At 36.5% G+C, this 24,389-nt stretch overlaps 1 non-coding gene across 1 annotated transcript; it reads left to right on the plus strand.

Annotated features, from left to right (window-relative positions):
* Nucleotides 1-24,035: 24,035 nt before the first annotated feature.
* TRNAM-CAU (transfer RNA methionine (anticodon CAU)) lies at nt 24,036-24,108 on the plus strand. The gene has a single exon. It is a non-coding gene; the product is annotated as a tRNA-Met (tRNA).
* The last annotated feature ends 281 nt before the right edge of the window (nt 24,109-24,389 follow it).

A 24,389-nucleotide genomic window follows, 5' to 3' on the forward strand; every position in this document is an offset into this window, starting at 1 on the left:
TTGACAATATTTGTTGTGTATCTCCTGTAAACCGCAAAATTAGTTGATTACAAGTATAGATATAGATAACGAAATTAGTTCTTTAAATGTGATACCTCCGCCCCCACCCCCATTGCTCACTACCTCAAGTTCAACCGAACTCGCATTTTTGTAGAATTTGATTTTTTTTAATAATAATGAATTTCTACAATCATTAAAACAATGTTTATAATTATACAAAGTCAACATTTGAATGTCATACAGTGGGGGACAACAAAAGTGAAAAAAAAAAAAAAAAACTCGAATGGTGCTCAGAAGTTAGTGAACCCCACCAGAAAATGTGTTAAAATAAATAAGAATACTTTTTATTAATATTATTATGATTATAATTATTAGTATTGTTGTTTTTATTATGATTATTGTTATGACTATCATTGTTGTTGTTGTTATTATCATCATCATCACCATCATCATCATCATTATTCATATTATTATTATCATTATTATTAGTATTATTATCATTATTATCGTCATCATTTATATTATTATTATTTTTAATTTATAAATATACCAAATCAAATGTATATTTAGCACCACACTTTAAGGGCAATGTGTCATCGCTATTGATTCAATGTTTACTTGGCCTCATTTCAGCCAAAATATTTTGCTTTAATGTCGATTCGTGTTCACCCATTCATGAGAGTGACATGAATGGGTTCCTTCGGCAATACGTGGTGGATATTAATCATCGAGCAAATAAAGTAGAGATTTTTGTTTGTTTGTTTTAGGGGTTCTTTTAATTTCATTCATTCATTCATGTCATTTCATTTTATTTCGTTTTGAACAAATAATATTAAACAGGAAAATACACTTTGGTAAAGCAAATTAAGTCAGTGCGATAAAAATGATTGAAATAAGTAAAAAAAACATGTATATAAATTTACAAACAATAGCAAAACAAGTATGGCGCTGTAAAGGAAAGGCTTGTATTTTGGTGGGCTCCTCAAAAGTAATTCAGTACGCTAATGACAGAAGAACATAAAGAAACATAATAATTAACAACAGAAAAAATGACATAGAAACGAACTGCATTAAAAAGATTAACAGGTACGAAATTAAACTTATGAATCAACGACTAAAACAAACGAGGTGTGATGAAAAGTGAAAGTTAAAGCGCATTTTTTTTTTCAGATCCGGCGCTGTAATATTATTGTGATCACCAAGGCTAAAAGTGAAAAAAAAAATATATATATATGACTCTCTGTTATTTCACATTTTTCGGCGATGGGCATATTAAGGGGCATGTGCCCATTCACATGATTCAGGGGCAGAAAGGGCAAATTAGTGTGAATAGTTGGGGAAAAAAACAATTTAATCGAAAACAAAATTGAAGAAGATCTCGCTAAAATTTGACAGAAGTGCGATTTTAGCGCTGGCGTGCCACAGCCCTTGCCCCCGCATTATAATGTTGGCAGGGGCGACAATTATCACTTGCCTCGGTCGCTCCTTTTGCTAGACACACCATGGAACAAAGTGGCAGTACTGTAAGTTTTTTAATTATTATTATTTTGTCCGCATCATTATCTAAAAATTGATAATTTCCTATGTATATGAGTTCAAAATATTTTCCACTGGGAAAAAACGATCGACAAAATAATTCTTATAAGGTAACTAAAACGAACATTACAAAGAGTATTGTTTCAAAGACCGCCAAGACATCAAACACACTTTAAGGGCGGCGCCCGTACATTTTGATACGGGAGACAACCTAATTAATTGATGACGTCTTTTTTTTTCTTCAATTATTTATCAACTGATCAATATTTGTTTGGAAGATTTTTAATGTGTTTTTGTGTATAATTGAGCTTTTACCGACGCGTATCAATGATTATTCACGTCTGGGAAGACTGGGATCGACCTTTAACGTCACCATCCGAAAGACGTGAGAAGGCCTCGAACCTCGTATACTTTTGCCAATGTAGCTTTGATAATGGGTGCACGCCACAATGCCCATTTGTACATGTATTAACAAGGTCATGATCTCTCTTTTTTCATACTTATTTCTTATTCATCATCTCCGTTATTTTCTCCCCCCCCCCCTTTCTCTTCATTCAAAAACAAAACAAAAAATCACCTTGTAGCGCCCCCTGTCATGCCTGCCTCTTATATAACGGACATTTGTTCCAGGTCCTGTAAGACAAAGATTAGCGATTGATCGCTAAATTGAATGGCCTATCAAAATCGTCGTTGCATGCGGATTTCGCTGAATAGACTGAATAGGAACCAATCACAATTGTTCTTTCAAATTAGCGATGGGTCGCTAATCTTTGGGTTACGGGCCCCAGGTAATCTGTGGTATAATTTGTGTATGTAGGCAATTCGCTATAAGAACCCGAAATAATTATCTTGCCTTTTACGCAGTTTCTTTTTACATGGGCCGCGGAAGAGGGGAGGGGGCTGGGTGTGCTTCAACCCCCCCTCCCCAACTTTTTTTTTCAAAATTCGTGTACAAAAGCGTAGAAATTGCCATTATGATTGTCTTGCATGGTCACCCCCCCCCCCTACTTTCAAAACCGTTCCGCAGCCACTGCCACGCCCACACAACCTCACAAAATGTTATCAGTTTTTACTTGTTAAATGGCGCGTGAAAAAAAAATCTTACTTGTGAAATTAGGCATCACTCCTGCATCAATTAAGCATCTCCATTGATTTCTGCTGATGTCCTTACGAATGAATAGACACAATCAGAAGTAGCAGGGGCGGATCTAGCTGTTTTGCTAAGAGAGAGAGAGGGGGGGGGGGCGGTGACAAGTTGGTTTGACCCGATGACGATGAGCTGATATGTTATGCATCCTACCCCCCCCCCCCCCGATCTGCCACTTCTCTCGTAAACAGGGAAGGGTGTTGGAGTTTGATCGCAAATCCCTTTTTAAAAATCATTTTCGGGAGTCCGAGAAGGGTCTTTAACCCCCTACCCCCTCCACCACTGTGTAATTCTACAGTCACACCCATGAAACTGACCCCAAACCGACCGACTGCATGCCATTGACAATAGCGCTGTAGATTCGGTCGGTCTAAGGGGTCGGTTTCACTGATTTGACTGTGTCATTGACAATGACCGTAATCTTCATCTGGGTTCCGTAACACAAAGGTTAGCAATTAATCGTACGCTTGATTTTTACGATTGATTGTACATTGTAGCCAATGGAATCAATCGTAGAAAAATGTTCTACGATCATTGCTAAACTGTGTGTTACGGGCCTCTGGTGAGCTTATTTCGATTTTCTCTGTAAGCCAGGGTTTTAATCCGTTCTCTTTTCTCTCACGCGTTAATCGGTGTAAGAAAGCGTGTCGGTGAGAGAAGTGCACTCTGATAAGCACTAGTGATCAAATCAATAAAGATAATGGATTCCTAATCGGTTTGGTGATTTACTTTTCGTTTCTGCAAATCCATTGGGCATGTTAGGGAAAGAAGGAGGGAAGATACAGAAACATGCGCAGGATTTTCCAAAGGGGGGGGGGGGGTATATATTTTCCATATAAAAATTTGACAAGCAAAAAAAAAAAAGGTTTCCCTAAAAAATGAAGGCTATTTTGTCCCACGTCCCACAAGTAATTTGACAAGCCATAAAAAAAAATACAAGTCCTCACTTGAGTATTATGCGGACGACATATTCCCATTAGAAAATCTTGCTGCGTCTCTCAAGGGAGGGGGGGGGGGTGCACTGACCGGATGTACCCCCCCCCCCGGATCCGCCACTTAAAACACATAATCATGATAATGATTGTTAAAATGGGCGATCGCCCCCCCCCCCCCCCCCCCAGGATCGACGCATCTGATGCCATTTAATATACATTAGCGCGTGCTTTACAGTGCAACTTTCTCAAAATGTATTATTCCTTAAAATTATCTAATGGACTTTCACTACACCTACCACCGCCACCCCTCCCCCTTATCATCCTTACCCCTAAGGACTCCCAACTCCCTGGTACACCCCCCCCCCAATTCCACTCCATGCACGCACCACGCACATTATATTCATTTTTTTCTCTTTGCCCCCTCCCCCCTCTCGAAAGTTAGTCTGCTAAGTTCAGACCATGATTAAAACTTTTATCAACAAATTGGTCTTCTCACAAGACTAAAACAAACAGATGATGTCTCGATCAAGAGGGACCCTTCTGAAAGCAAGTCTACTCCGTAAGCTGTATATTATTCAGACCACTTTCAACGAGTGAATGATGTGCTCTGCAAACAATTCGAATGGAGCGAAAATGAAACATTTTTTTGTTGATGAAATTACTTTCGATTAGCCTTTCTTTGATGAAGTGGAACGAATTTCGAAGAAAAATATAAACCTGTCATGATAAAAATGCACGTACTTTGAATATCTTCTATTTTTTGAAGCCCGAGGAAAATTCAAAGCAAATGCACACATAGTATTCCAAGGACGCGTATAGCATTTTTATTTGTTTGAATGTAGGATAATGTAGGAATGTTGATTAAATGCCTTGCTTGCAGGCATAAGCATGTTAAAGTGTCGTGGCCGGGGATCGAACCCCGGATTTTCAAGGGTCTGTAGTCAGTAGCAGTAGACCACTCGGCCACGAGACCTCCACTTTGAATATCACTTTCCGAAATGTTAATACAAAGCAAGTTAAAACAGAATATCGGGCTTTCATCTAAAGTAACGAAGGATAATTTATAATCTTTTTTAATACATAAATATGTGGTAACTTTATAAAATTAGTTAAAACAGAATCCAATTAAATGACCACCAAAGTGTTAAAAGTGTGTGAATTATATATATACATATATATATAGGGCCTATATATATTCTGAAAGGCATTGTGTAATTGCTGAGAAGTAAAGGTAGAAAATAAGCATGGGATTTGAGGAAAACCTGGGTAAATTTTTTTTGAAGCAATAATAATACTCTGTCCCACATGAGCTTATCTGTGTTTGTGATCTCTAGCATTGTCACTTTTCTGCTTATTGTTTTTTTTCTCATGATGTCACAGAGTAATGTCTATGTAAATAAACCCGATCGAAATCTACCGCGATATTATGCCGGCAATATTGACCATCATGCTTTGAGAGACTTTCCCCATGAAATCAGTGTCTGCTCTAGCGGTCACCAAAGCAATGTCCCATTGTATAGCACGACTATTCTGCTCAATTTGTTGCCCCTATTGATTTTAGCCAAGGGTCGATTCGAAGTTCAAGAGGATTAGATATATGCAGGATCAGATTAAGGATAGGATTAAGCTCAAATCCCTTGTGTGGTATGCAACGTGTACTTGGCTCAGCAAGAGTCCGTTTAAGTAGGCCTACTCGTCGTTCTCAATGAAAATATTGGACAATTAAAAGTGGGACTATTTTAGCTGTGAGAAGGTCGGGATTTGGTTTAAATAATATTGTGACTAAATTGTATCATGGACCTACTACAGCATGATTGTATACAGTATTGACCAAGTTAGGACATTTTCGCCCCCCCCCCCTCTCTCTCACCCTCCCTCTCCACCTCCCTGTCTCCCTCTCTCTCCCTCTCTTTCTGGTCCAGTATTAAACGTGTGTCACGATGTTGTTGTGTCATATTTTGGATAAAGATTAATCCGAGCCCATCGAGCTATGATCAACAAGAAATCTAATCCTAGCAATGAATAACATATAATATTTATCATACAATGGTTGCATAATATATATATATATATATATATATATATATATATAGGGAGAGAGAGATTTTACTCCAGAAAATGCACATATAGGGATTCGGGTTTATTAGGATTTTGAGGTAAGGTTTTACGTTTCGGAGCGATTCTCGCCGGAGCAGTCATGGAACTCCCAACAGACACGGCCGGTGCTTCAATGGGATTTGAACACCAAACCTTTTGGTTCAATGTCCGGAGACTTATCCACCGAGTCGCATCACCTCTAGAAACCAGAATTCGATTATGACTGTATACCGTTGCGTTATGCACATCCCTACAATGCGAACGCTTACTAATAACGTTACATGTACATGATGTAGGAAAATCAACGAAAACAAAAATAGCTCTTATTTTTAGTTATCGATTCCTGACGTCTTGTCATGCTAATGGGGTCGTTGAAATCCTCATTTACGTGGTTTGTTCATCCGGGATTAGTTTATGGCTAATCAACTCATCCTTAAAAAAAAAAAACTTGTACTGTAATCAAGTGCCAACGGCATCGAAGCATTCAACACTTTAGGGTCGGTTTATTTTCTATAGGGGTACTTATTCAGCTTGACGGGGCCAACATATAGGCTTGTAATTATCAACGGAACCGTTAGAAAAAGACACAAGAAAGGAAAGTTTAAAGGGGATACTCCAGAAAGAAAAATCAGACTAACAAGACACTGAAAATCTGATCAAAATCGGACTAGGAATATCGAAGTTATGGAATTTGAAAGATTTGCATTATTTCGGTGAGACAATTTTAGGAATGTCTTCATGAATATTCAATGAGCAGACTGATGATATCATATCCCCACTTGTTCTTTTGTATATTTATTATATCAAATTAGGTTTATTCGTTTTTCCCCTTCAAGAACCCACCCCCCCCCCCCCCAAAAAAAAAAAATGAATGACAACTGATTTAATGCATTACGTATTCATTACTGCAACTTATTTCATCTTGAGGGAGACATAATATCATTCACACATGTATGAAAAAATGAAATAATTCTGATTTCATGTAATAAAATAAGAAATAGGACAGCGGGGGATGTGATATCATCAGCCCACCTAATGAATATTCATGACGATGTGCATATAACTTTTTTTCACAAAATATTGCTAAATATTAAAATTCAGTAACTTCGTTATTTGTTTTCCTATTTTGATGAAATTTTCAGCATTTTGCTCAGTAGATTTTACTCTATTTATTGAGATATAAATATTTTCAGCCCAGAGTAACCCTTTAATGGGGAATTTCACCCCGATGATTTAGTTGGGTTTAATAAAAGCAGTAACATTGATACCTTTTTTGTATATATATTGTGACGTCAGAGACGAACTGATCCCCTTAATCATGTGATATGTTTTCAAAAAAAAAAGATTGAAAGTGATTTTATTTGTGCTGGGGATGCCTCATCAATACCCCCTTCTGTTTAAACAAAAATATGTTTATCATGTTCCTTTAGAAATAGAATTAATATTACTTGGATTAGCAGCTCGCATATTATGAAGTGACGGTTTTAAGAAACTTTTTTTTTCATCAAACCGTCTCCAATATCGCGAAGCGAATATTCCTCGCGTCGCTCGGGAAGCAGCCGCCAGCATGGCCAGGGCCTCGACTATATAGAGGCTGGTAAACGTGCCACGCGCCTACCGTTTCAGAGAAATAAACAGCAAAAAATACACATTTCATGTATGTTTTATTTTTCATTTGTTGTTGTTGCTTGTTCACAAAATGTAGGTTTGGGTGGAGGAGGGTTGTCTGATCAGGCAGGGGGGGGGGGGTCTACTTTTTGTTTGGCAACCAGTCAATTTTGTTGTCGTTTTAGCTTATAACGCGCGTATCATTCAGCACTGAATATTTGCATGCGCCAGCATAGTTTGCGTTGAATTTTATAATTATATATATTTGTTTGTATTCTTGTCAATTTAATCAATCAAGATTAGCTGTAGCATCTTGTCGAGGCTTGTTGATTGTATGATCCCGAGCGAAGAGAGAGGGGGGGGGGGGATCCTGGCGAGTAATTGGGGTAAATGATCAGCCGCCATGCAAGGCCTCGACAAGAGACCAGATGAGCTGGGGCTCAAACTTGGCTATTCGATGTTAAAGGTAAATTCCAGTTCTGGTAACGATCTCAAAATGACTTTTTACAGAATCTAATATAATGACCACCCAAGTGTCTGTTTGTATGAATAAAAAATATGTGCCAAAGGATTCTGGAAGAAATTGTGTAATTGCTGAGAAATAAGCAAAATAAGCGCGGATTCGGTCACTTCCGTCGGGTCTTTATTCCAGCAATAAAAATACACTGTCCCACGTGTGCCTATCTGTGTTGGCGATCTTCAGTGTGATCGTTTTTTAGCTAGATATTATGATTTCACAAAGTTCAGTTTATGTAACTGTACCAGATCCAGATCCACGATGATATATCAATACTTTACCTAGGTTTTACAGACTTTCTCACGAAATCAGTGTTTTACTGCAACTACTTTCATTTAGCTTTAAACTCATGAGGATCACTAAATGTGGTAATTGCGGATCAAGAGGCTTTATGACAATTCCAATGAGAAAACATATTCTATTTGTTTAAATTGGTCCCACGCATCAACGGTGCCGGAAAACGGCCCTAGACGCTAAATTGAAATAAGATATGGGCGGTTTAATTTTACCAGCCAAGACGATGTTTTGAGAAAAGAGTGATCATCATAATATCAAACAAAAAATAACAAAAAGATGTTAGAAGCATTGATCAGGAGAGAGTAATTATAATTTGTTAGTTTTATCGAGGAGGCGCAGGGGAGAGGGCAAAACACAGGATAGTGAGGAATGGGGTGAGAGAGAGAGAGAGAGAGAAGGAAAGAAAGAGGGGGAAGAGAGAAAAAAGAATAGGAGTGGTGAGAGAAGGGGAAGGGGTGATGAGATAGTATTTTGCTACTATTTCCTATATTTCCTCCCTTCTACAAACAATAATAGAACGAAATAATTTTGAAAGGTATATTGAAATTTTAATTTACAACAGCGTAATTACTGCTTTCCCGCCGCCAGTTCCCCCTTCTATGTGTCTTTCTATCGCTCTCTCCCACTCTCTCTCTCTATCTCTCTCTATCTTTCCTTCATTCTACTTTCCCCTTATATCGTGTGTATATTGCGAAAAGGGTGATTAATTGTTTTACGCTTTGCTATTCCATTAAATATTAACGAAACTTTCGAGCAAAACAAAAATGAATTCGATGGTCTTCGTGGACATGGTGGAAAATAATGTACGAGAAGGGGATAACTCTGTTAAACATTAATTCTAGAAATAGAAATCAAAAGTGATACTAATTTGTGAATTTGTTGACAGAAACCAATGTAATCACGGTAATTGTTGAGTTGAAAATTCACTATTACTTGTTGGTGTCTGTGCGGAATAAAATTGCTTTGTATATAATACCGTATCTATCCTGATTTGCAAAAACATTCTATTATTAATTTGGGACAGAAAGGGGTCTATTTGTCTGCTGCTGTTGTTGTTGTTGCAGCTGGTGTTTTATGTTGCGTTGTCGTTGTTGTTGCTGTTGTTGATGGTGATGATGATGTTAATGGTGATGATGGTGATGACGATGATGATGATAGTGATAATGGTGGTGATGATGATGTTGATGATGCTTATGATGATGATGATGATGATGATGATGACGACGACGACGATGATGATGATGATGGTGACGATGGTATTGGCAGTGGTGATTGTTTGTGGTAGGGTCCATGGTCACACTGTCGAGGTGTCCACAGTGTGAAAATATCTTCACACTGTTGAATTTGAGCGTTTTAACAGTGTGAATAGTATGTTTACATAGTTCAATATGTGAACACTCTGTGTGACCTGCAGTGGCCAATCAAAACCATTGTTGCATGAGCATTTTGTTCAAATGACTGACAGACAACCAATCAGGCTTGTTGTTTCAAATGTCTAAACTTAATACAAGTTTTGTTTTAATGGGTGTATCTATGTCTGTATTAAAGGGGAAGTTCACCCTGACGAAATTTTTTTTGGTAAAAATACCGGAAAATAATTGCAACAAATATTGGTGAAGTTTTAAGGAAAATCCATAAAACAATCCGAAAGTTATTAGAATTTTAGGTTTTTTTTATATATGACGTCATAATTATGCGAGCAGCTGTCCCACATATTCATGTGATATAAACTGCATACTTTTCATTTTTGTAATGATTCGTGTTGGCTAGTTTGTTTTCTTTCAGGAGCGGATGTGGAATATATTTTTTTCTTGTATATACTGAAGATACAATTACATAATTTTTATCTCTCTTTTTTTTAATTTTTTATAGCATTACATTGATTTTTTTTACTACACGATTTTACTGCAGCTGCTTGCATAATGATATCACTATCAAAAAAAGATAAAATTCTAATAACTTTTTTAAATCTCAGATGGATTTTTTCAAAACTTCACGAACATTTTTTGTCATATTTCTATTAATTTTACAATAAACATTTCGCCAGTGTAAACTTTCATTGAAGATGACGCCATACGAAAGTTCGCTTATATCAATTACAAATATCGCTTTCTTTAACATTAATACTCAGGATTTTTCAGTGTTTTGAGTAAAAACATGATAATTAGGAATCGATATCTCTTTACCACAATGGAACAATATTTCGTTGACCAAAATTTAGAATGGATCATTAAAAAAGCAATCTTTGCTATTATAGAGAACATGAAGAATATGAGTCCGACTTGAGTCGAAATATAAGGACACTCCAACATGTCCAGTACAAGTAAAGGTATGTATTTGACTTCGGGATTTCTTTTTTCAAGAATAAGTGTAACATATTAGGATATTTTATTGGAAATCTTGCACCTTGAATTTTTATTTTAAACCTTTTTCTTCTTCTTACTGATAATTGTTTATCTTTTTTTCTTTTGTTTTCTATTTTTTTCTTTCTATCACTTTTTATTTCTTCCTTCCTTCATTTCCTCATTCATTAATTCCTTTCTTTCTTTATATATCACTTTCTTACTTCCTTCCTTCCTTTCTTCCTTCCTCCCTTCCTTCCTTTCTTCCTTCCTTTCTTCCTTCCTCCCTCTTTCTTTCTTTCTTTCTTTATTTCTTCCTTTCTTTCTGTTTTTTCTTTCTTCCTTACTGTCTTTTTTGTTGTTTCTTGCCTTTACATACATTCATTCATTCTTTCTTTCTTTCATTCGTCCGTCCGTCCGTTCGTTCGTTCGTTCGTTCATTCATTCATTCATTCAATCATTCATACATACATACATTTTACATGATAAACCGAAATGAGCACGAGCTGATACAGTTTATAGAACGCTCGTGATGTTGGTAAAACGATTTAAGATGGTCCTCAAAATCTCATTAAGTTTATGCTAATCAGGACAAGATCCGTGTTGATATTTATTTTTATAAATTGGAGGCAGAATGGTTTTACAGGTTATCATAATAATGCCATCTTATCCATCGATTGAGTTTTAAGCAAAGATTATGTACGCATTTGATGTGTTTGCGTGTAAACGAGTTTTTGGCAAGTTGTTATACCCTTTTTACACACGCTAAAATTTCCTTAACCCCGTACTATAGGTGGGGCTAAATTGCCATTTAGCCCCACCTATAGTACGGGGTTAAGCTTAGCCCACTTTCTTTTTACACAGCATTTTTGCAAAGTGGGCTAACCCCACCTTTAGTACGGGATTATTTGGCCCTGCAAAAAAGCAGGGTTAGCCCAGCAATTGCGGTGCTAAGAGCGATAGTACGGGGTTAAGATCGCTAGTGTAAAACGAAAGTGGGCTAAGCTTAACCCCGTACTATAGGTGGGGCTAAATGGCAATTTAGCCCCACCTATAGTACGGGGTTAAGGACATTTTAGCGTGTGTATAAAGGTACGAGTGAAGTACTTGTACTACGAATGATCGACAAAAACCACTAGTCCGGGGTTAGCGAGTTTCGTGTGTGAAAAGCAAGCATTTCTTATCCGGAGTTAGCGATAACAATTTGGCATGTGTGAAAAGGAAAAAAAAATAGTACGGGGTTAAGGATAGTACGGGGTTAGCGATAGTCCGGGGTTAAGAAAATCCTGTGTAAAAAGGGCAGTTTGTTTCAGGCGCGGATCCAGGGGGGGGGGGGGGCACGTGCCCCGCCCTTTTGAGAAACAAAATTAAAATTTATAATGTAAAAATGCCATTAAAACCGAGGTTTGCCCCCTCTTTTGAATTTAAAACCTTTTTTTTTTTGGCTTGTCAAATTTTCTCGGGTACGAAATATCCTTAATTTGTGGTTGAAAACCTTTTTTTTCGGCTTGTCAAAATTTTCCTCCGAAAAATTTGCCCCCCCCTTGGAAAATCCTGGATCCGTCCCCGGTTTGTTTATCGGGGAGGGGGGGGGGGGGTATAACATTATTGTCATGTATGCTAACAAGGGACCTTCAACATAACTCTTTAATGTTTGTTCAATCTCTATACACTCTCAATTCCGAGGATTTATAATAAAGCAAAGCCGAATATTAGATTGAGAATTAAACCTTGTGGATTTAAATATAAAGCTAAACGATTTTAATTCAATTCTTTTGAGAATTAAAGGTTAATCCTTGAATTTGAAAATTAATCCATTACTCAGCTTGTCACTATTCAAAGTCGATCTAGATGTATTTTAAATCTCTGTAAATTAGACTGTATGGTGTAATGTTAACACCCCAGGGCGTGATCCTCTAAATAATCGGGTGTTCATGGTGTGTTGGAGGTACATACCGTGTCATTTCAACAGCTAAATGTGATGTCAACCAGCATGACCAGTGTACAGAGAGGACCACATCGGTCATTTACTCCAGCGTTAAATGTACAGTGTTATTCAACACCGAACTGTGGTGTCAACCAGTAAGTCATTTTAGTCGGGTGTTAGATGTATATACAGTGTCATTTCAACACCTAACTGTGGTTTTAACCAGTGTTCAGAGAGGATCACATATAAGTCATTGTACTCGGGTGTTAAATGTACAGTGCCATTTCAACACCCATAAATGTGTCTTTCACCTTTTCATAGTTACTTTTACACTCTTTGGTGTTATACATGTATTTCATCTCTATATGGTGTAATTTTAACACCTCAGGGTGTGACCCTCAAGGGACACCTAATGGTGTCAGTTTTAACACTGCAGAGTTTACAGTAATAATATTGCTTCTTCAAAATATAGACTCTCCATATTTACTTTGATTCCCCAGCATTTATCTTACTTACGGATAGGCCTTGTGTGCAAATTTGCATTTTCTCCTATATTTCGTCATTCCAAGTACACGTATATCATAGAATGCGATTTGTTTATTCATCTGTGATGCTACATATAAAGAAAGATTAATATCTATATTATCCAGTAGATTAACGCCTGGGATAATAACGCAGTCATATACACCAACCAAAGTGAGGATATTTAGACTAGTTGATTAGTAAATTAGATAATTTTTAGTTGGTCCGACACAATTTCACCCATTCGATTTGTTATTTTGACCCATCCTTATAATACTAATAGAGCCTTGAGAACAATACGAATCAGGAGCATTAAGTATCACCATGGACCTACTACACTGCAAAAATTCCGGTGTTGATTTAACACCAGACCGGAATCTATATTATGTCCACACCGGAAAAGTATTGAAACAACATCCAGTTTGGAATCAAATCGATGCTGTTTTAATACCAATTGGTGTTGTATAAACACCTATCTGGCGTTAGACCAAAACCAAACTGGTGTTATGTAACACTTCTCTGGTGTGGACATATATAGATTCCAGGCTGGTGTTAAATCAACACCGGAGTTTTTGCAGTGTACCACCTCAAGTCCGTATACTCAAATCTGCATATTTGTTCAGAAAAATATGACAATTAAAATAGTCTTCACTTGCGTAGGCCCGACATTTTCAATTTTTCCCGATGGCTCTCGGGGGGGGGGGGGGGGGCACGGTCTGATGTACCCCCCCCCCCCCATCCACCACTGTGTGTGTAGTCTTGTAAGTCAGTTCGTATCCTTTCTAAGCGTGTATACAGTCCCTTTAAATTATCACATGAACATTAATAATGTATTCAATGATCTCAAGAGGGCTCATCTGTATTCTCGGATTTCACAATCATCATATTATTAATTGATTAATATTTATGATTGGTATGAATGGCCGCGTTTCAACAATTATATCGGAAAACATGCACGCAACTTTAATACATTCGAATTATGGCCCTTAGACGCATTCATAATTTTTAGTGTATAAGTGGCATGCAGCTGATATCAATACAAATCTACCGCATGCTGGTATCAAAATGCATATAACATTTTCATTTATTTAAAGCAAGATGAAAGAGCAAATTATGCAGATAAAATTACTTACTCATGCTATGCTGGGAATCGAACCCCTGACCTGCAGGTATAGTTCACTTGGCCACGGCACCGGCCGGCCGTGGCCAAGCAGAAATTGAACTTAATTGCCGCTCGATCGCTTGATCACACGCGCCGCTATTTCTGCAGCAATACCCAGGAAATGCGTGTTTGAAAATTATAAAGTAAAAAATAATAATAATACTTACAAAAATATATCTAGCTCAGGTTAATCGATATATAGCTAAAAGATAATCGAGAGAATTGTTGTCACAAACCAACAACACTGCAAGTTTTGGTTGCTTTCGTTGTAAACAGCGTTATAAAGAAAAAAAAAATAAACATCGTTTTTACTGTATTACACAATGAATCTAAATCGAATTAATTTGGTTTATTTCATTTCTATGCCAACAAACAAATCAAAAATTCTAAACTACAAATCAATTGCATTATATATAAATGCAAATCAATCATAAAGAAAAAAAATCAACAAAAATAATGAGCTTACACTTGCAAATTGGTAATAACAATTAACAAATATCAAAGATACATTAAACATTTATATAGAAGAGTATGAATAGTTGCATATATAATTATGCTTAATACAAAAAATGAAAAAGGAGACTTCATAAGCCTTCACATATTAAAAGAAAACGTCTTCATTGAGCCAGGGACAATTAATTATATTAATAAGAAATCATAACCCAGTCGACCCCCCCCCCTAAAAAAAACAAAAAAAAAAACATGGACACTCCACAACAACACATCATCAGAACAATAAAACCGTTTGAAAACAAAATTATTGTGATTTAATGATTGTTACATTGAAAAGAGGAATACCTTTCTTTGTTATTTTGAATCATCGGAAAGATTTACGTCATCTTCTGCAAAATATCATGAACAAAGAATTAGCGGGGGGGGGGGGGGCGTTGGACAAGCTTCGTTTCGGGATGGTCATTTCGATAACCACGACCTTTCGTCTTTTTTCTGCGAAAGTGACGTAATTGTCACTGTTGAGAGAGAGGAGGGGAGGGGTAGCGAGAGAGATACAGAGACGGAGAGAGACAGGTAGAGAGAGAGGGTGATGACTAGAGCATGGACCTATGGATAGAGGGAGGGAGATAGAAAGAGAGAGAGGAGGGGGGGGGGGTAGGAAGAGCTAAGTGAAAAGGAAACGGTCCGAGGCTTCGAAAGTAATTAATTCACTTTTGTAACAGAGTTGCCGCTGTATTCTTTCTCAAGAATTGACGTCTTTTACTGAATAACAAGAAACCAGGATTCTGATGTTCTGTTTACAAACTTATCCATTTATAACAGACATGTATTTACTTCTTTGTATTATAATCATTCTGGTGAACAAATGAGTGATGTTTGTGGTTGACTTTATACAACGCTTTTGTGGCCATAGCATTGGAAATATATATACTTCTACTTCTTCTCCTTCTTCTTCTTTTCCTTCTTTTTTCTTCTTCTTCTTAGTCTTGTTTTCTTTCTTCTTCTTCTTCTTCTTCTTCTTTTCCCCTCTTCCTCCCCTCCTCCTCCTTCTTCTTTACATCCATGGACTATCTATCTATCTATCTATCTAACTATCTATTTATTTTTCTATCTATCTACCTACCTATCTATCTATCTATATATCTATCAATCTATCTAGTTATCTATCTATCTATTTATCTAACTATTTTCATTTTTCAACAAAAATACAAATAAAGAAAATTCACTTTGGTCAAATAAGGTAAGCCAATGCGATAAACAATATTTTGTGAAAATCAAATCCCTGCAAAAAATAAATGAATACAAACCGGTTTCATTCCATTCACAGCCTCTGTCCGTCCCTCTCCATCATGCCTAACAAAATGACATGGTGCACATACCGTTTTTTCAAATGACTTTTCTGAAGAAATCATTGAATTGGCATTGGATCTGAGCCAAGTCATAATTGAAATCGAAATGAATAGCGAACCAAAGAAATGTAATATGATTTGTTTTACAGATGTAATGAGTTTGAGATAGTTGTTTTCAAAGCCAAGCGTCCTTAGAGTTAGAAAATATATGACAATTCTATTTTCAATATCACTTATCTATACAGTCATGTACATTATAAGTGTATTAGACCTACATTACATGCCTCAAGTGGATCCGAATTGTGACTTTTGATTGTGCAAACGCATTTTAATACAGTTAACATGTTTTGCAGATTACCCTTGCTTCCAACATTTATACCAATAGTGTACGTAATTGTTTCCAATATTGTTATTGCTTACTTGTAAATTTACAACAGAAAACGGTTGTCGTAATTGTATGAAATAGAAATAAACGAAGTCTAGTTCTTCTCGGGTCCACTGCACAAGTCCTCTCCAATGGAGAGTATACGAGATCTTCTGGCGTCGGGCATGGTGGCTCAGTATGGTAGAGCGCCCGCCTCATGAACGGAAGGTCGTGGGTTCGATCCCTGACCGAGTCATACCATGCAAAGACTTTTAAAAATGGGACCTTCCGTCTTCTTGCTTGGCGCTCAGCATTTAGATTGGAGAAGGGTAATAATAACATTATTATGTTAAGCAGGGCCCGCTGGTAGAGCAGTTTACTAACTGAAGTGGCTACCCTGGGTAAATAAAACGTTATTATTATCATTATTATTTAAAAGGCTCCCGATCTTCGGCAGTGCACGGCTCTGCATGGTAGGATGGGGCAGACCAAAAGGTGTTGCATAATTATGAAATGAGATTTAATGAATTGGGATGAGATAAATGAAATGAAATGATATGATATGAAATGAAAATATATGAAATGAATGAATGAAATGTAATGAAAAGAAATGAATGAATGAAAAGAAATTAATGAAATGAAAAGAAATTAATGAAATGAAAAGAAATTAATGATATGAAAAGAAATTAATGATATGAAACGAAGTTAAATGAAAGGATATGATTAATGAAAGGAGATGAGATAAGATGGGATTCAATGAAATGTAATACGATAAAAAGAAATGGAATGAAAAAAAAAGAAAAGGAATAGAAAGGTACGGTGTTCGTAAGATATTTGTGACCGTAGTACAATATCTCTCAATACATAGACGTCAATACCCTCCAACATGCCAGTAAATCTATTCTTTTCTTGCCGTTTTGTTGATCTTTTCTCCTGCAAATTCCTCTAATTGGGTTGAATTGTTGGGTCTAATGAAGCACAGTCATGCTCCGATTGCCCCGGTACAAGAGGGATAAAGAATAAAGCGCCGAGATCGGACTAACGTAAAACTTTTAATTGGTATTTTATCTTCGCAATGACGCGCAATACACGTCTATCCACTTTTCGTTCTTTTGTAAACACAGTAAACAGTGTCAAGTGTCCTTATGTTATAAAGATTTGCTATAAATATCACAGGTCGACGCCGTGCTGTGTAGCCAAGATCCCAACAAATTTCCAATATGTGACTCGACATTTTCATATGTTCTCTCCCAAGAAAATGTCCCATATCACCCTGATGGGATTAAAACAATTTATTTGGGCATGTTACTTACCTCGCCCCCCCCTTCGTCCTTCATGTCACCTGGTAACCCCCTCCTTGTCTCCCTCCCACCCTCTTCTCTCCAGATTAAGACACACACTTTTCAAAATGCTCCCACCACTCACATTTATCGTGCATATCTGTTCATTTCCTTTCGCTTTTTTTCTCCCAAGAAGGTTCAACAACCAACCCCCCCCCCAAAAAAAAAAAAAACCAGAAGAAGGAGAAAGGGAAGAAATGTGTGAAATGATATGATATCTTTATGTGTTGAATGTTATGTACAAAATCTCTCATAAAGTTAGATATGCATCTTTCAGCTGCCCAAATTTTCTCTCATTCTCTTTGCTCGCTCGTGATTTTTTGTTCTCATATAATCTATGCCACTGCCGTAGGTATATAGTGCCGTCGATTGTCCTCAGTTCCAGTTGAAAACATTTTATTTAATGTTACGTTACGGTCCGTGAATGATCTCCAAATTATTCATTCAAGTCTTCATTACCTTTAGAAAGAGAAGAAGAAGAAGGACAGAAAATGAATAATCAAACAACCGGAAAGATAAAAAAACACGATGATTCACGACGAATTCAGAGGATTATCCTTCACTGCATGCTCACTGCAGGAAAAAAAATAGCTTGCAAATCGCTTGACATATTATCATTTCAACCAGAGAAATCGTCGAACGAGTTTTATTTTTATCACTGGGAAATCACCATCAACGTATAACGCGGGCAATAAATGAAGAGTATACTACACGATTGGACTGTCGGGCAATATCATTATATCCCACTTCAATTAAATGAAATCAATTGTGTGAAGGAAAGCGAGTGAGATTTCTCACGAACAAATTGAAATATTCAAAAGTTGAATGGTGGGATTCTTTCAGTTGCTGTCAGCTCGTATTTGTATCGATACATCGATGTTGTGCACGGTGAGTTTGAACAAACTTTCTGCATTTCCGTTTTGAAACCAAAATATTCACGATATTTGCGCACATAGCATCAGTTTGGATTTTCGCTAAATAACCCACCCGCACTCTTGGTGGCAAAGTTGTGCTTAGATGACATGCCACCAAATACAACATGTATAAGGGCCCTTTCACACGTGATTCTTGAATCATCATTGTAAAGATGATTGCTATTGTAATCGTGACTGTGATTAGCGTTCGTGATTCTAATCATGTTCTAGTTTGGTTTCACACTTGCTAAATATTCGTCATTAGCCTTATTTTTCACTGGAATCATCATTCAAAATTTCAAATTGCGATTTTTTTTCCGTGTGAAAGGGCGGTAAGTAATTATTCTCTGTCTCAACGCAATCAAGCAAACTTACTTAAGGACCTTTTCACATGTCAATCTTGAATCATTGTAATGATGACTACAATTCGTCTTTAGAATCATTGGACCTTTCACACGGACAATTCGTATATACCGTAAATTGAGTGAAACTTAACTGGAATTCACCTCCGGAGTAAAATTCGAATGATGTCACTTTCCCACTTTTCTTTTCTTGTGATATTACATGAAATCATAATTGCCTTTTTCATAAATGTGTAAATGATGTGTCTCCATTGTGATGAAATTAGCTGCAACAATAACTATAAATGCGCTTAATCAGTTGTTAATCAAATTGTTTTAGTTCTTGGTAAAACATTTTCAATAAACCTAATTTCATATAATACAATACAAAAGAACAAGTGGGTATATGGCATCATCAGCCCACCTAATGAAGATATGCCTACAGAACTGTTTCACCGGAATAAATGCAAATCTTTGAAATTCAATAACTTTGTTATTTATTATGCGATTTTGATCAAATTTTCAGCATTTTGCTCAGTGAATTTTACTCTATTTATTTAAATATAAATGTCTTCAGCCTAGAGCACCCTTTTAACTTGGATTCACCTCCGGAGTAGAATTTGAATTCGAGAGTGTGAGTAGCGTTCGTGATTCTAGTTTGGTTTCACACTTGTGTCCCATACATGGAGTCTGAATTGCTAGACTAGTGGGGTAGATAAGCGAGGGGTTGGGTGTCGCTGACCTCGTTGGGGATGGACTCGAGGCCTGGGGAAGCTAGTCTGCAATCACAGACACTGACTTTCGCATTGAACGTAAAACAGAGTCGGACGTTATGAGAAACTGAGAATACATCACAACCTGTGCCGTGAATGCTCTTGCTCAATTTATTTGACTTGGGTGAAGAGTTTGGAGTCAAGTCCCAAAACTGGACATGGTATAATTGTAAAATTGTTGAATTTGAGACTGTGCGCGCAGACTATGTGGAGAGTGGCGTATGTTTTGTAAACAGGAAGAGGGAGGAGAGTTACGCAAGAGTTGATGTTTCTTGGGAAGAGTTTTGAAGAGTGTATAGAAGGAGATGGGAGCAAGATGTCCACCGGATTGATGCCTGGGAGTATTCTGTTTGAAGTTCAGTTACACTTGTTTGAGTTGCTATCAAGGTAAAGACTGTGATATAGTAGTTTGTGTATTATTTTCTGTAGATATGGTACATAATTACGAATCAATGTTGAATTGATGAAGTAGCTTTCGTTGTAGTCCTATTTGAATGAAGTTGTCTTGCCGGAGAAAGGCTAGATTGATTTCTCCGGCTCCACTCGAGTATTCGCTGCCATGTGCCCATGCTTGTTTTCTGCTTTCACTGCATGCACTATGATCAACGTGCTCAGCACTGCTCAGATTTTCTTCATCACGTAAGTGTTTAGCAAGGCCAGCTTTCTTTTCGAACTTTCTTATTTATTAAAATTTGAAGTAATTCGTTTGTTTAGCCAGGGTTTGAGGTACAGATTAAAATTCATTTAATAAGTCAAAGTTGTTCATTTTATGTGTGGGAAAGTTCACACCTTGTTTGGATTTTACAAAGGCAATTGTCACTGACAGTGATGTAGTTTTCAATTGTCTTACCTCACAGGCCATGTGTCTGTGTGTAAAAGGGGGCCATGCTGCACCCCTCCCTCCCTCTTAGAATTTGGCAAAATTGTTTGTTTTTTTTTACTTCAAAATGATATTGGTAAGAAGAAAAGGGGATGTAAGTAACCTCCACTTCCTGCAGTGGCGTAATAAGCCAAACAGATTGAGGGGGCCGGGGGCAAGATATGGCATATAAATTAAAGTTATAATAAGGCCAGTTAAATTTATAAAAAGTTTTGAGAAAGCATATCGGAAAACATTATCAGTCATTGTGAAGAGTACATTCATTTGCCTTGTATTGTTTTTCTTTAAATGTTGTGATATGGAAAATAAATGCCAATTCCAATGTGCCTAAATGGGGAATTTGGCTTTTACAGTACCTTCCAGTGCGCGGGGTATATATATAGGGAAAACGGCCCTTCACCTTTTTCGGTGATAACAACATGGCCTTTTATATTCTAAAGTAATGAAATGGCTATAAACATCATTCTTAAAGGACAAGTCCACCCCCAACAAAAAGTTGATTTGAATGAAAAGAGAAAAATCTAACAAGCATAACACTGAAAATTTCATCAAAATCGGATGTAAAATAAGAAAGTTATGATATTTTAAAGTTTCGCTTAATTTCAAAAAACAGTTATATGCACATCCTGGCTGGTATGCAAATGAGGAGACTATGACGTCATCCACTCACTATTTCTTTTGTATTTTATTATATGAAATATGAAATATTCTAATTTTCTCCTCATTGTCAAGTGATACAATTATTAATTCCTCCCTGAACATGTGGAATAAGCATTGTTTACTATACTATATGGTTCAGTCAAGTTGGTCCTTATTGTCAAACCTATAAAAAATAAAATATTGTATGATACAAACAATAACAAAACAAAAGAAATAAATAGTGAGTGATGGACATCATCGACTGACTCTCCTAGTTGTGCATATCTCTGTTTTGTGAAAAATAAGCGAAACTTTAAAATGTCATAACTTTCTTATTTTACATCCGATTTTGATGAAATTGTTAGCACCATGCTAGTTTGATTTTTCTCTATTTATTCAAGTCAGCGTTTTCCTGGGGTGGACTTGACCTTTAGATTAAGATTGTTTCCACCAGAATCCACGGAGAGGAGTCACCTTTGGCGTCCGTTTCCATGCATTTTCATGCTTGGGACAAACCCATTCGCTGATAGGAAAGGGGTCTGAATATTCAGCCTAAAGACCCTAAATGAAATTTATTTATAGAATAGCTATTATATCATTATATTCAAACAATAATGTTATTTAACAAAAAGCACAAAAACAACAACAACAACGAACAAACAAACGCATTTATGTTAAAATTTGCTACATTTTGAAAGTATTGTGGTGTTTCCGTTTTGGTATTTGTCTTCGATTATAAAGGTCACTAAAAGTCAATTGAAAATGTCAACATCAGCTTTCATTTCAAACATAGTGGGACAGAGCATAATGTGTGTGTCAGTGCGTATATATATATATATATCTCTATTTATTTATTTTCTGATCTCTCCTTTTTAAACGGTTATTCACATTTCAAAGCAATGGTATTTAGTGTAAGATAAAATTAAAATCATAAAAAAACGATTAGTTAATTTTTTTTTATTAGCAATGGTTCAGTATAAATTCATTAATTAATTTTTGATATTTTTTTTTATCGTTGAATTTCATCTATCTGTGAAGTTCTCTATTCATCTATGTATTTACGAGTATATTAATTCATTCATTATTTTAAATTTATTTATTCATTTACTCATTTATCTGTTTACTAATTACTCTCTTTATGAAGATTTATATTCATTCGCGTGATAAGTAATGTTTATCACTTAGCGTTTTCGATAATTTAGGTAATCAAATAAATAGAATGTGCCTTTTTTTCTTGGATTCAATACCCATTATAAAATTTGTAAGAAAAAAGTAATCACATCGTATAATAAAGAAAGAAAATTGATGTTATATAATGGTTTGATATACGTCATCTTTACTTATGCCGGGGGGGGGGGCAGTAAAATGTATTGCTGTACACATGCGTGACCAAATTATTTCCATACACCCCATAAACGAGTTTTTATGTGTGTGCAAAATAACCCCTAAACAAGTTTTTCGCGGGCTTCATGATTTTGGCCCCTAGGCTAAAACATACTCAAGATTTTATTTTATGAAAATGCAAACAAAATAATTGATTCAAATACAAGACGAACAGAGTTCGAAGCAGTGCCCTTCCAGATCTTATATATTTGCTTAATGAATATTATAAATCTTAATCAAAATGATTAGAAAATTCTGCAATCTTAAATAATATATATTCTTGGCAATATTATTGTACAAAAATTATTTTAAAACCATGTCAACTGATCGTGTTTTAGAAAGGAAATGTTATCATGAATTATTTTATCAAAATATGAAAGTATATTTTGTTGTTAATGACTTTTTAAATCTCTTTGTAATTTATATACCAAATGAGTAGAGACTAGTTCAACAAAATCCTTGGTGTGTGTAATCACTAGTTATGCATTAGGAAATTTAGTCTCACTACTTCAGCCACTACATAATGCATTAAGGTGTAAATTGCCAATTAGTCTACTGCCAACTCGTCCACTCACCACATGATCTACTTTCATTTAGTCTAATGCCATTCTGTCCATCAACATTTCGTTGAACAACCACATTTGGTCCAATAACCATTTGGTCCAATCGTCACTTCGTCTAATCACCATTTCATCTATGACCATTTCGTCTCATAACTATTTGGTCAAATATCCATTTCATTTTCATTTATTTTTTTCACAATTAACACTTAGTCAAATTAGACCAAATGGTATATGGAGTGAATGGCTTTTGGACCAACTGGATATTAGACGAATGTTGAGTGGACGAATTGGCAATTAAACCATGTAGTTAGTAGACGAACTGGTGTTAGACCAAATTATAGTAGACGAGATGGCAATTGGACCAATTGGCATTAGACAAATTGGTTGGAAATACATGTGTACTGTAAACCCATAAAGGGACTGTGCCGCGAATCAGGGGTCTGTGCATGCAGACTAACCTCCCCGGACGGAATCGATTATCCGGCCGTCGCGTAGTCTGCCAACACAGACACGTATCCGACACTGAACAACATGCAAGGTCAAGAAGATGACTGGATTTGGGAATCTTGAGACTATTTGTGCCAGTTTGATGAATTTTATTACCCAGGTCTCAGTCAGGACAATCCCACTTTTCAGCTCCAAATCCGTTCTATTCCTTTCGCGTTACGATTTTATATTGCGTCCGTTGTTGTTGTCCAGTTCAGGTGATCGATTCACACGTCGATGTCCCAGCTATGCATAACGGTGTTAGTACTATGAAATTGTATTGGCTAATAATGTTCATTTTTTCCAGTCTTGACGTAAGTTATTGATGTAGAATCACTGGGTACATCAATATCAAATATATATTTGAAATTATTTCGAGTTAAAATAAATATTTACTCCAAATAATGTCTCTTGCAATTACTTCGTATTATATTGTTATAGTGGTTCATGTGCTTCAGCGGCCTCGTTAGCGCAGTAGGCAGCGCGTCAGTCTCATAATCTGAAGGTCGTGAGTTCGATCCTCACACGGGGCAGGCTGCTTCATTTTTTTTTTAAAAATCTACTATTACGTGTATGTTTTATTGAATCGTTTTATTGCTATTTTTCAAAAATGTGGTAATATTATATATAATTTTCTAAAAAAATTGTTTTGTAACATCAATAAGGAGGCGCGATAGCTCAGTCGGTAGAGCGGGGTTTCGGATTCCGGTGACCCAGGTTCGATTCCCAAGTGGTGCGCTAGTGCCCTTTGGTAAGGCATTTATCCTCATTACCAGGTCCCTCGGAGAGGACCTTAACCCGTTGGTCCCCTGGT

The sequence above is a fragment of the Lytechinus pictus genome, chromosome 9 (genome assembly GCF_037042905.1).
Source record: "Lytechinus pictus isolate F3 Inbred chromosome 9, Lp3.0, whole genome shotgun sequence".
In the NCBI taxonomy this organism is placed as follows: domain Eukaryota; kingdom Metazoa; phylum Echinodermata; class Echinoidea; order Temnopleuroida; family Toxopneustidae; genus Lytechinus; species Lytechinus pictus.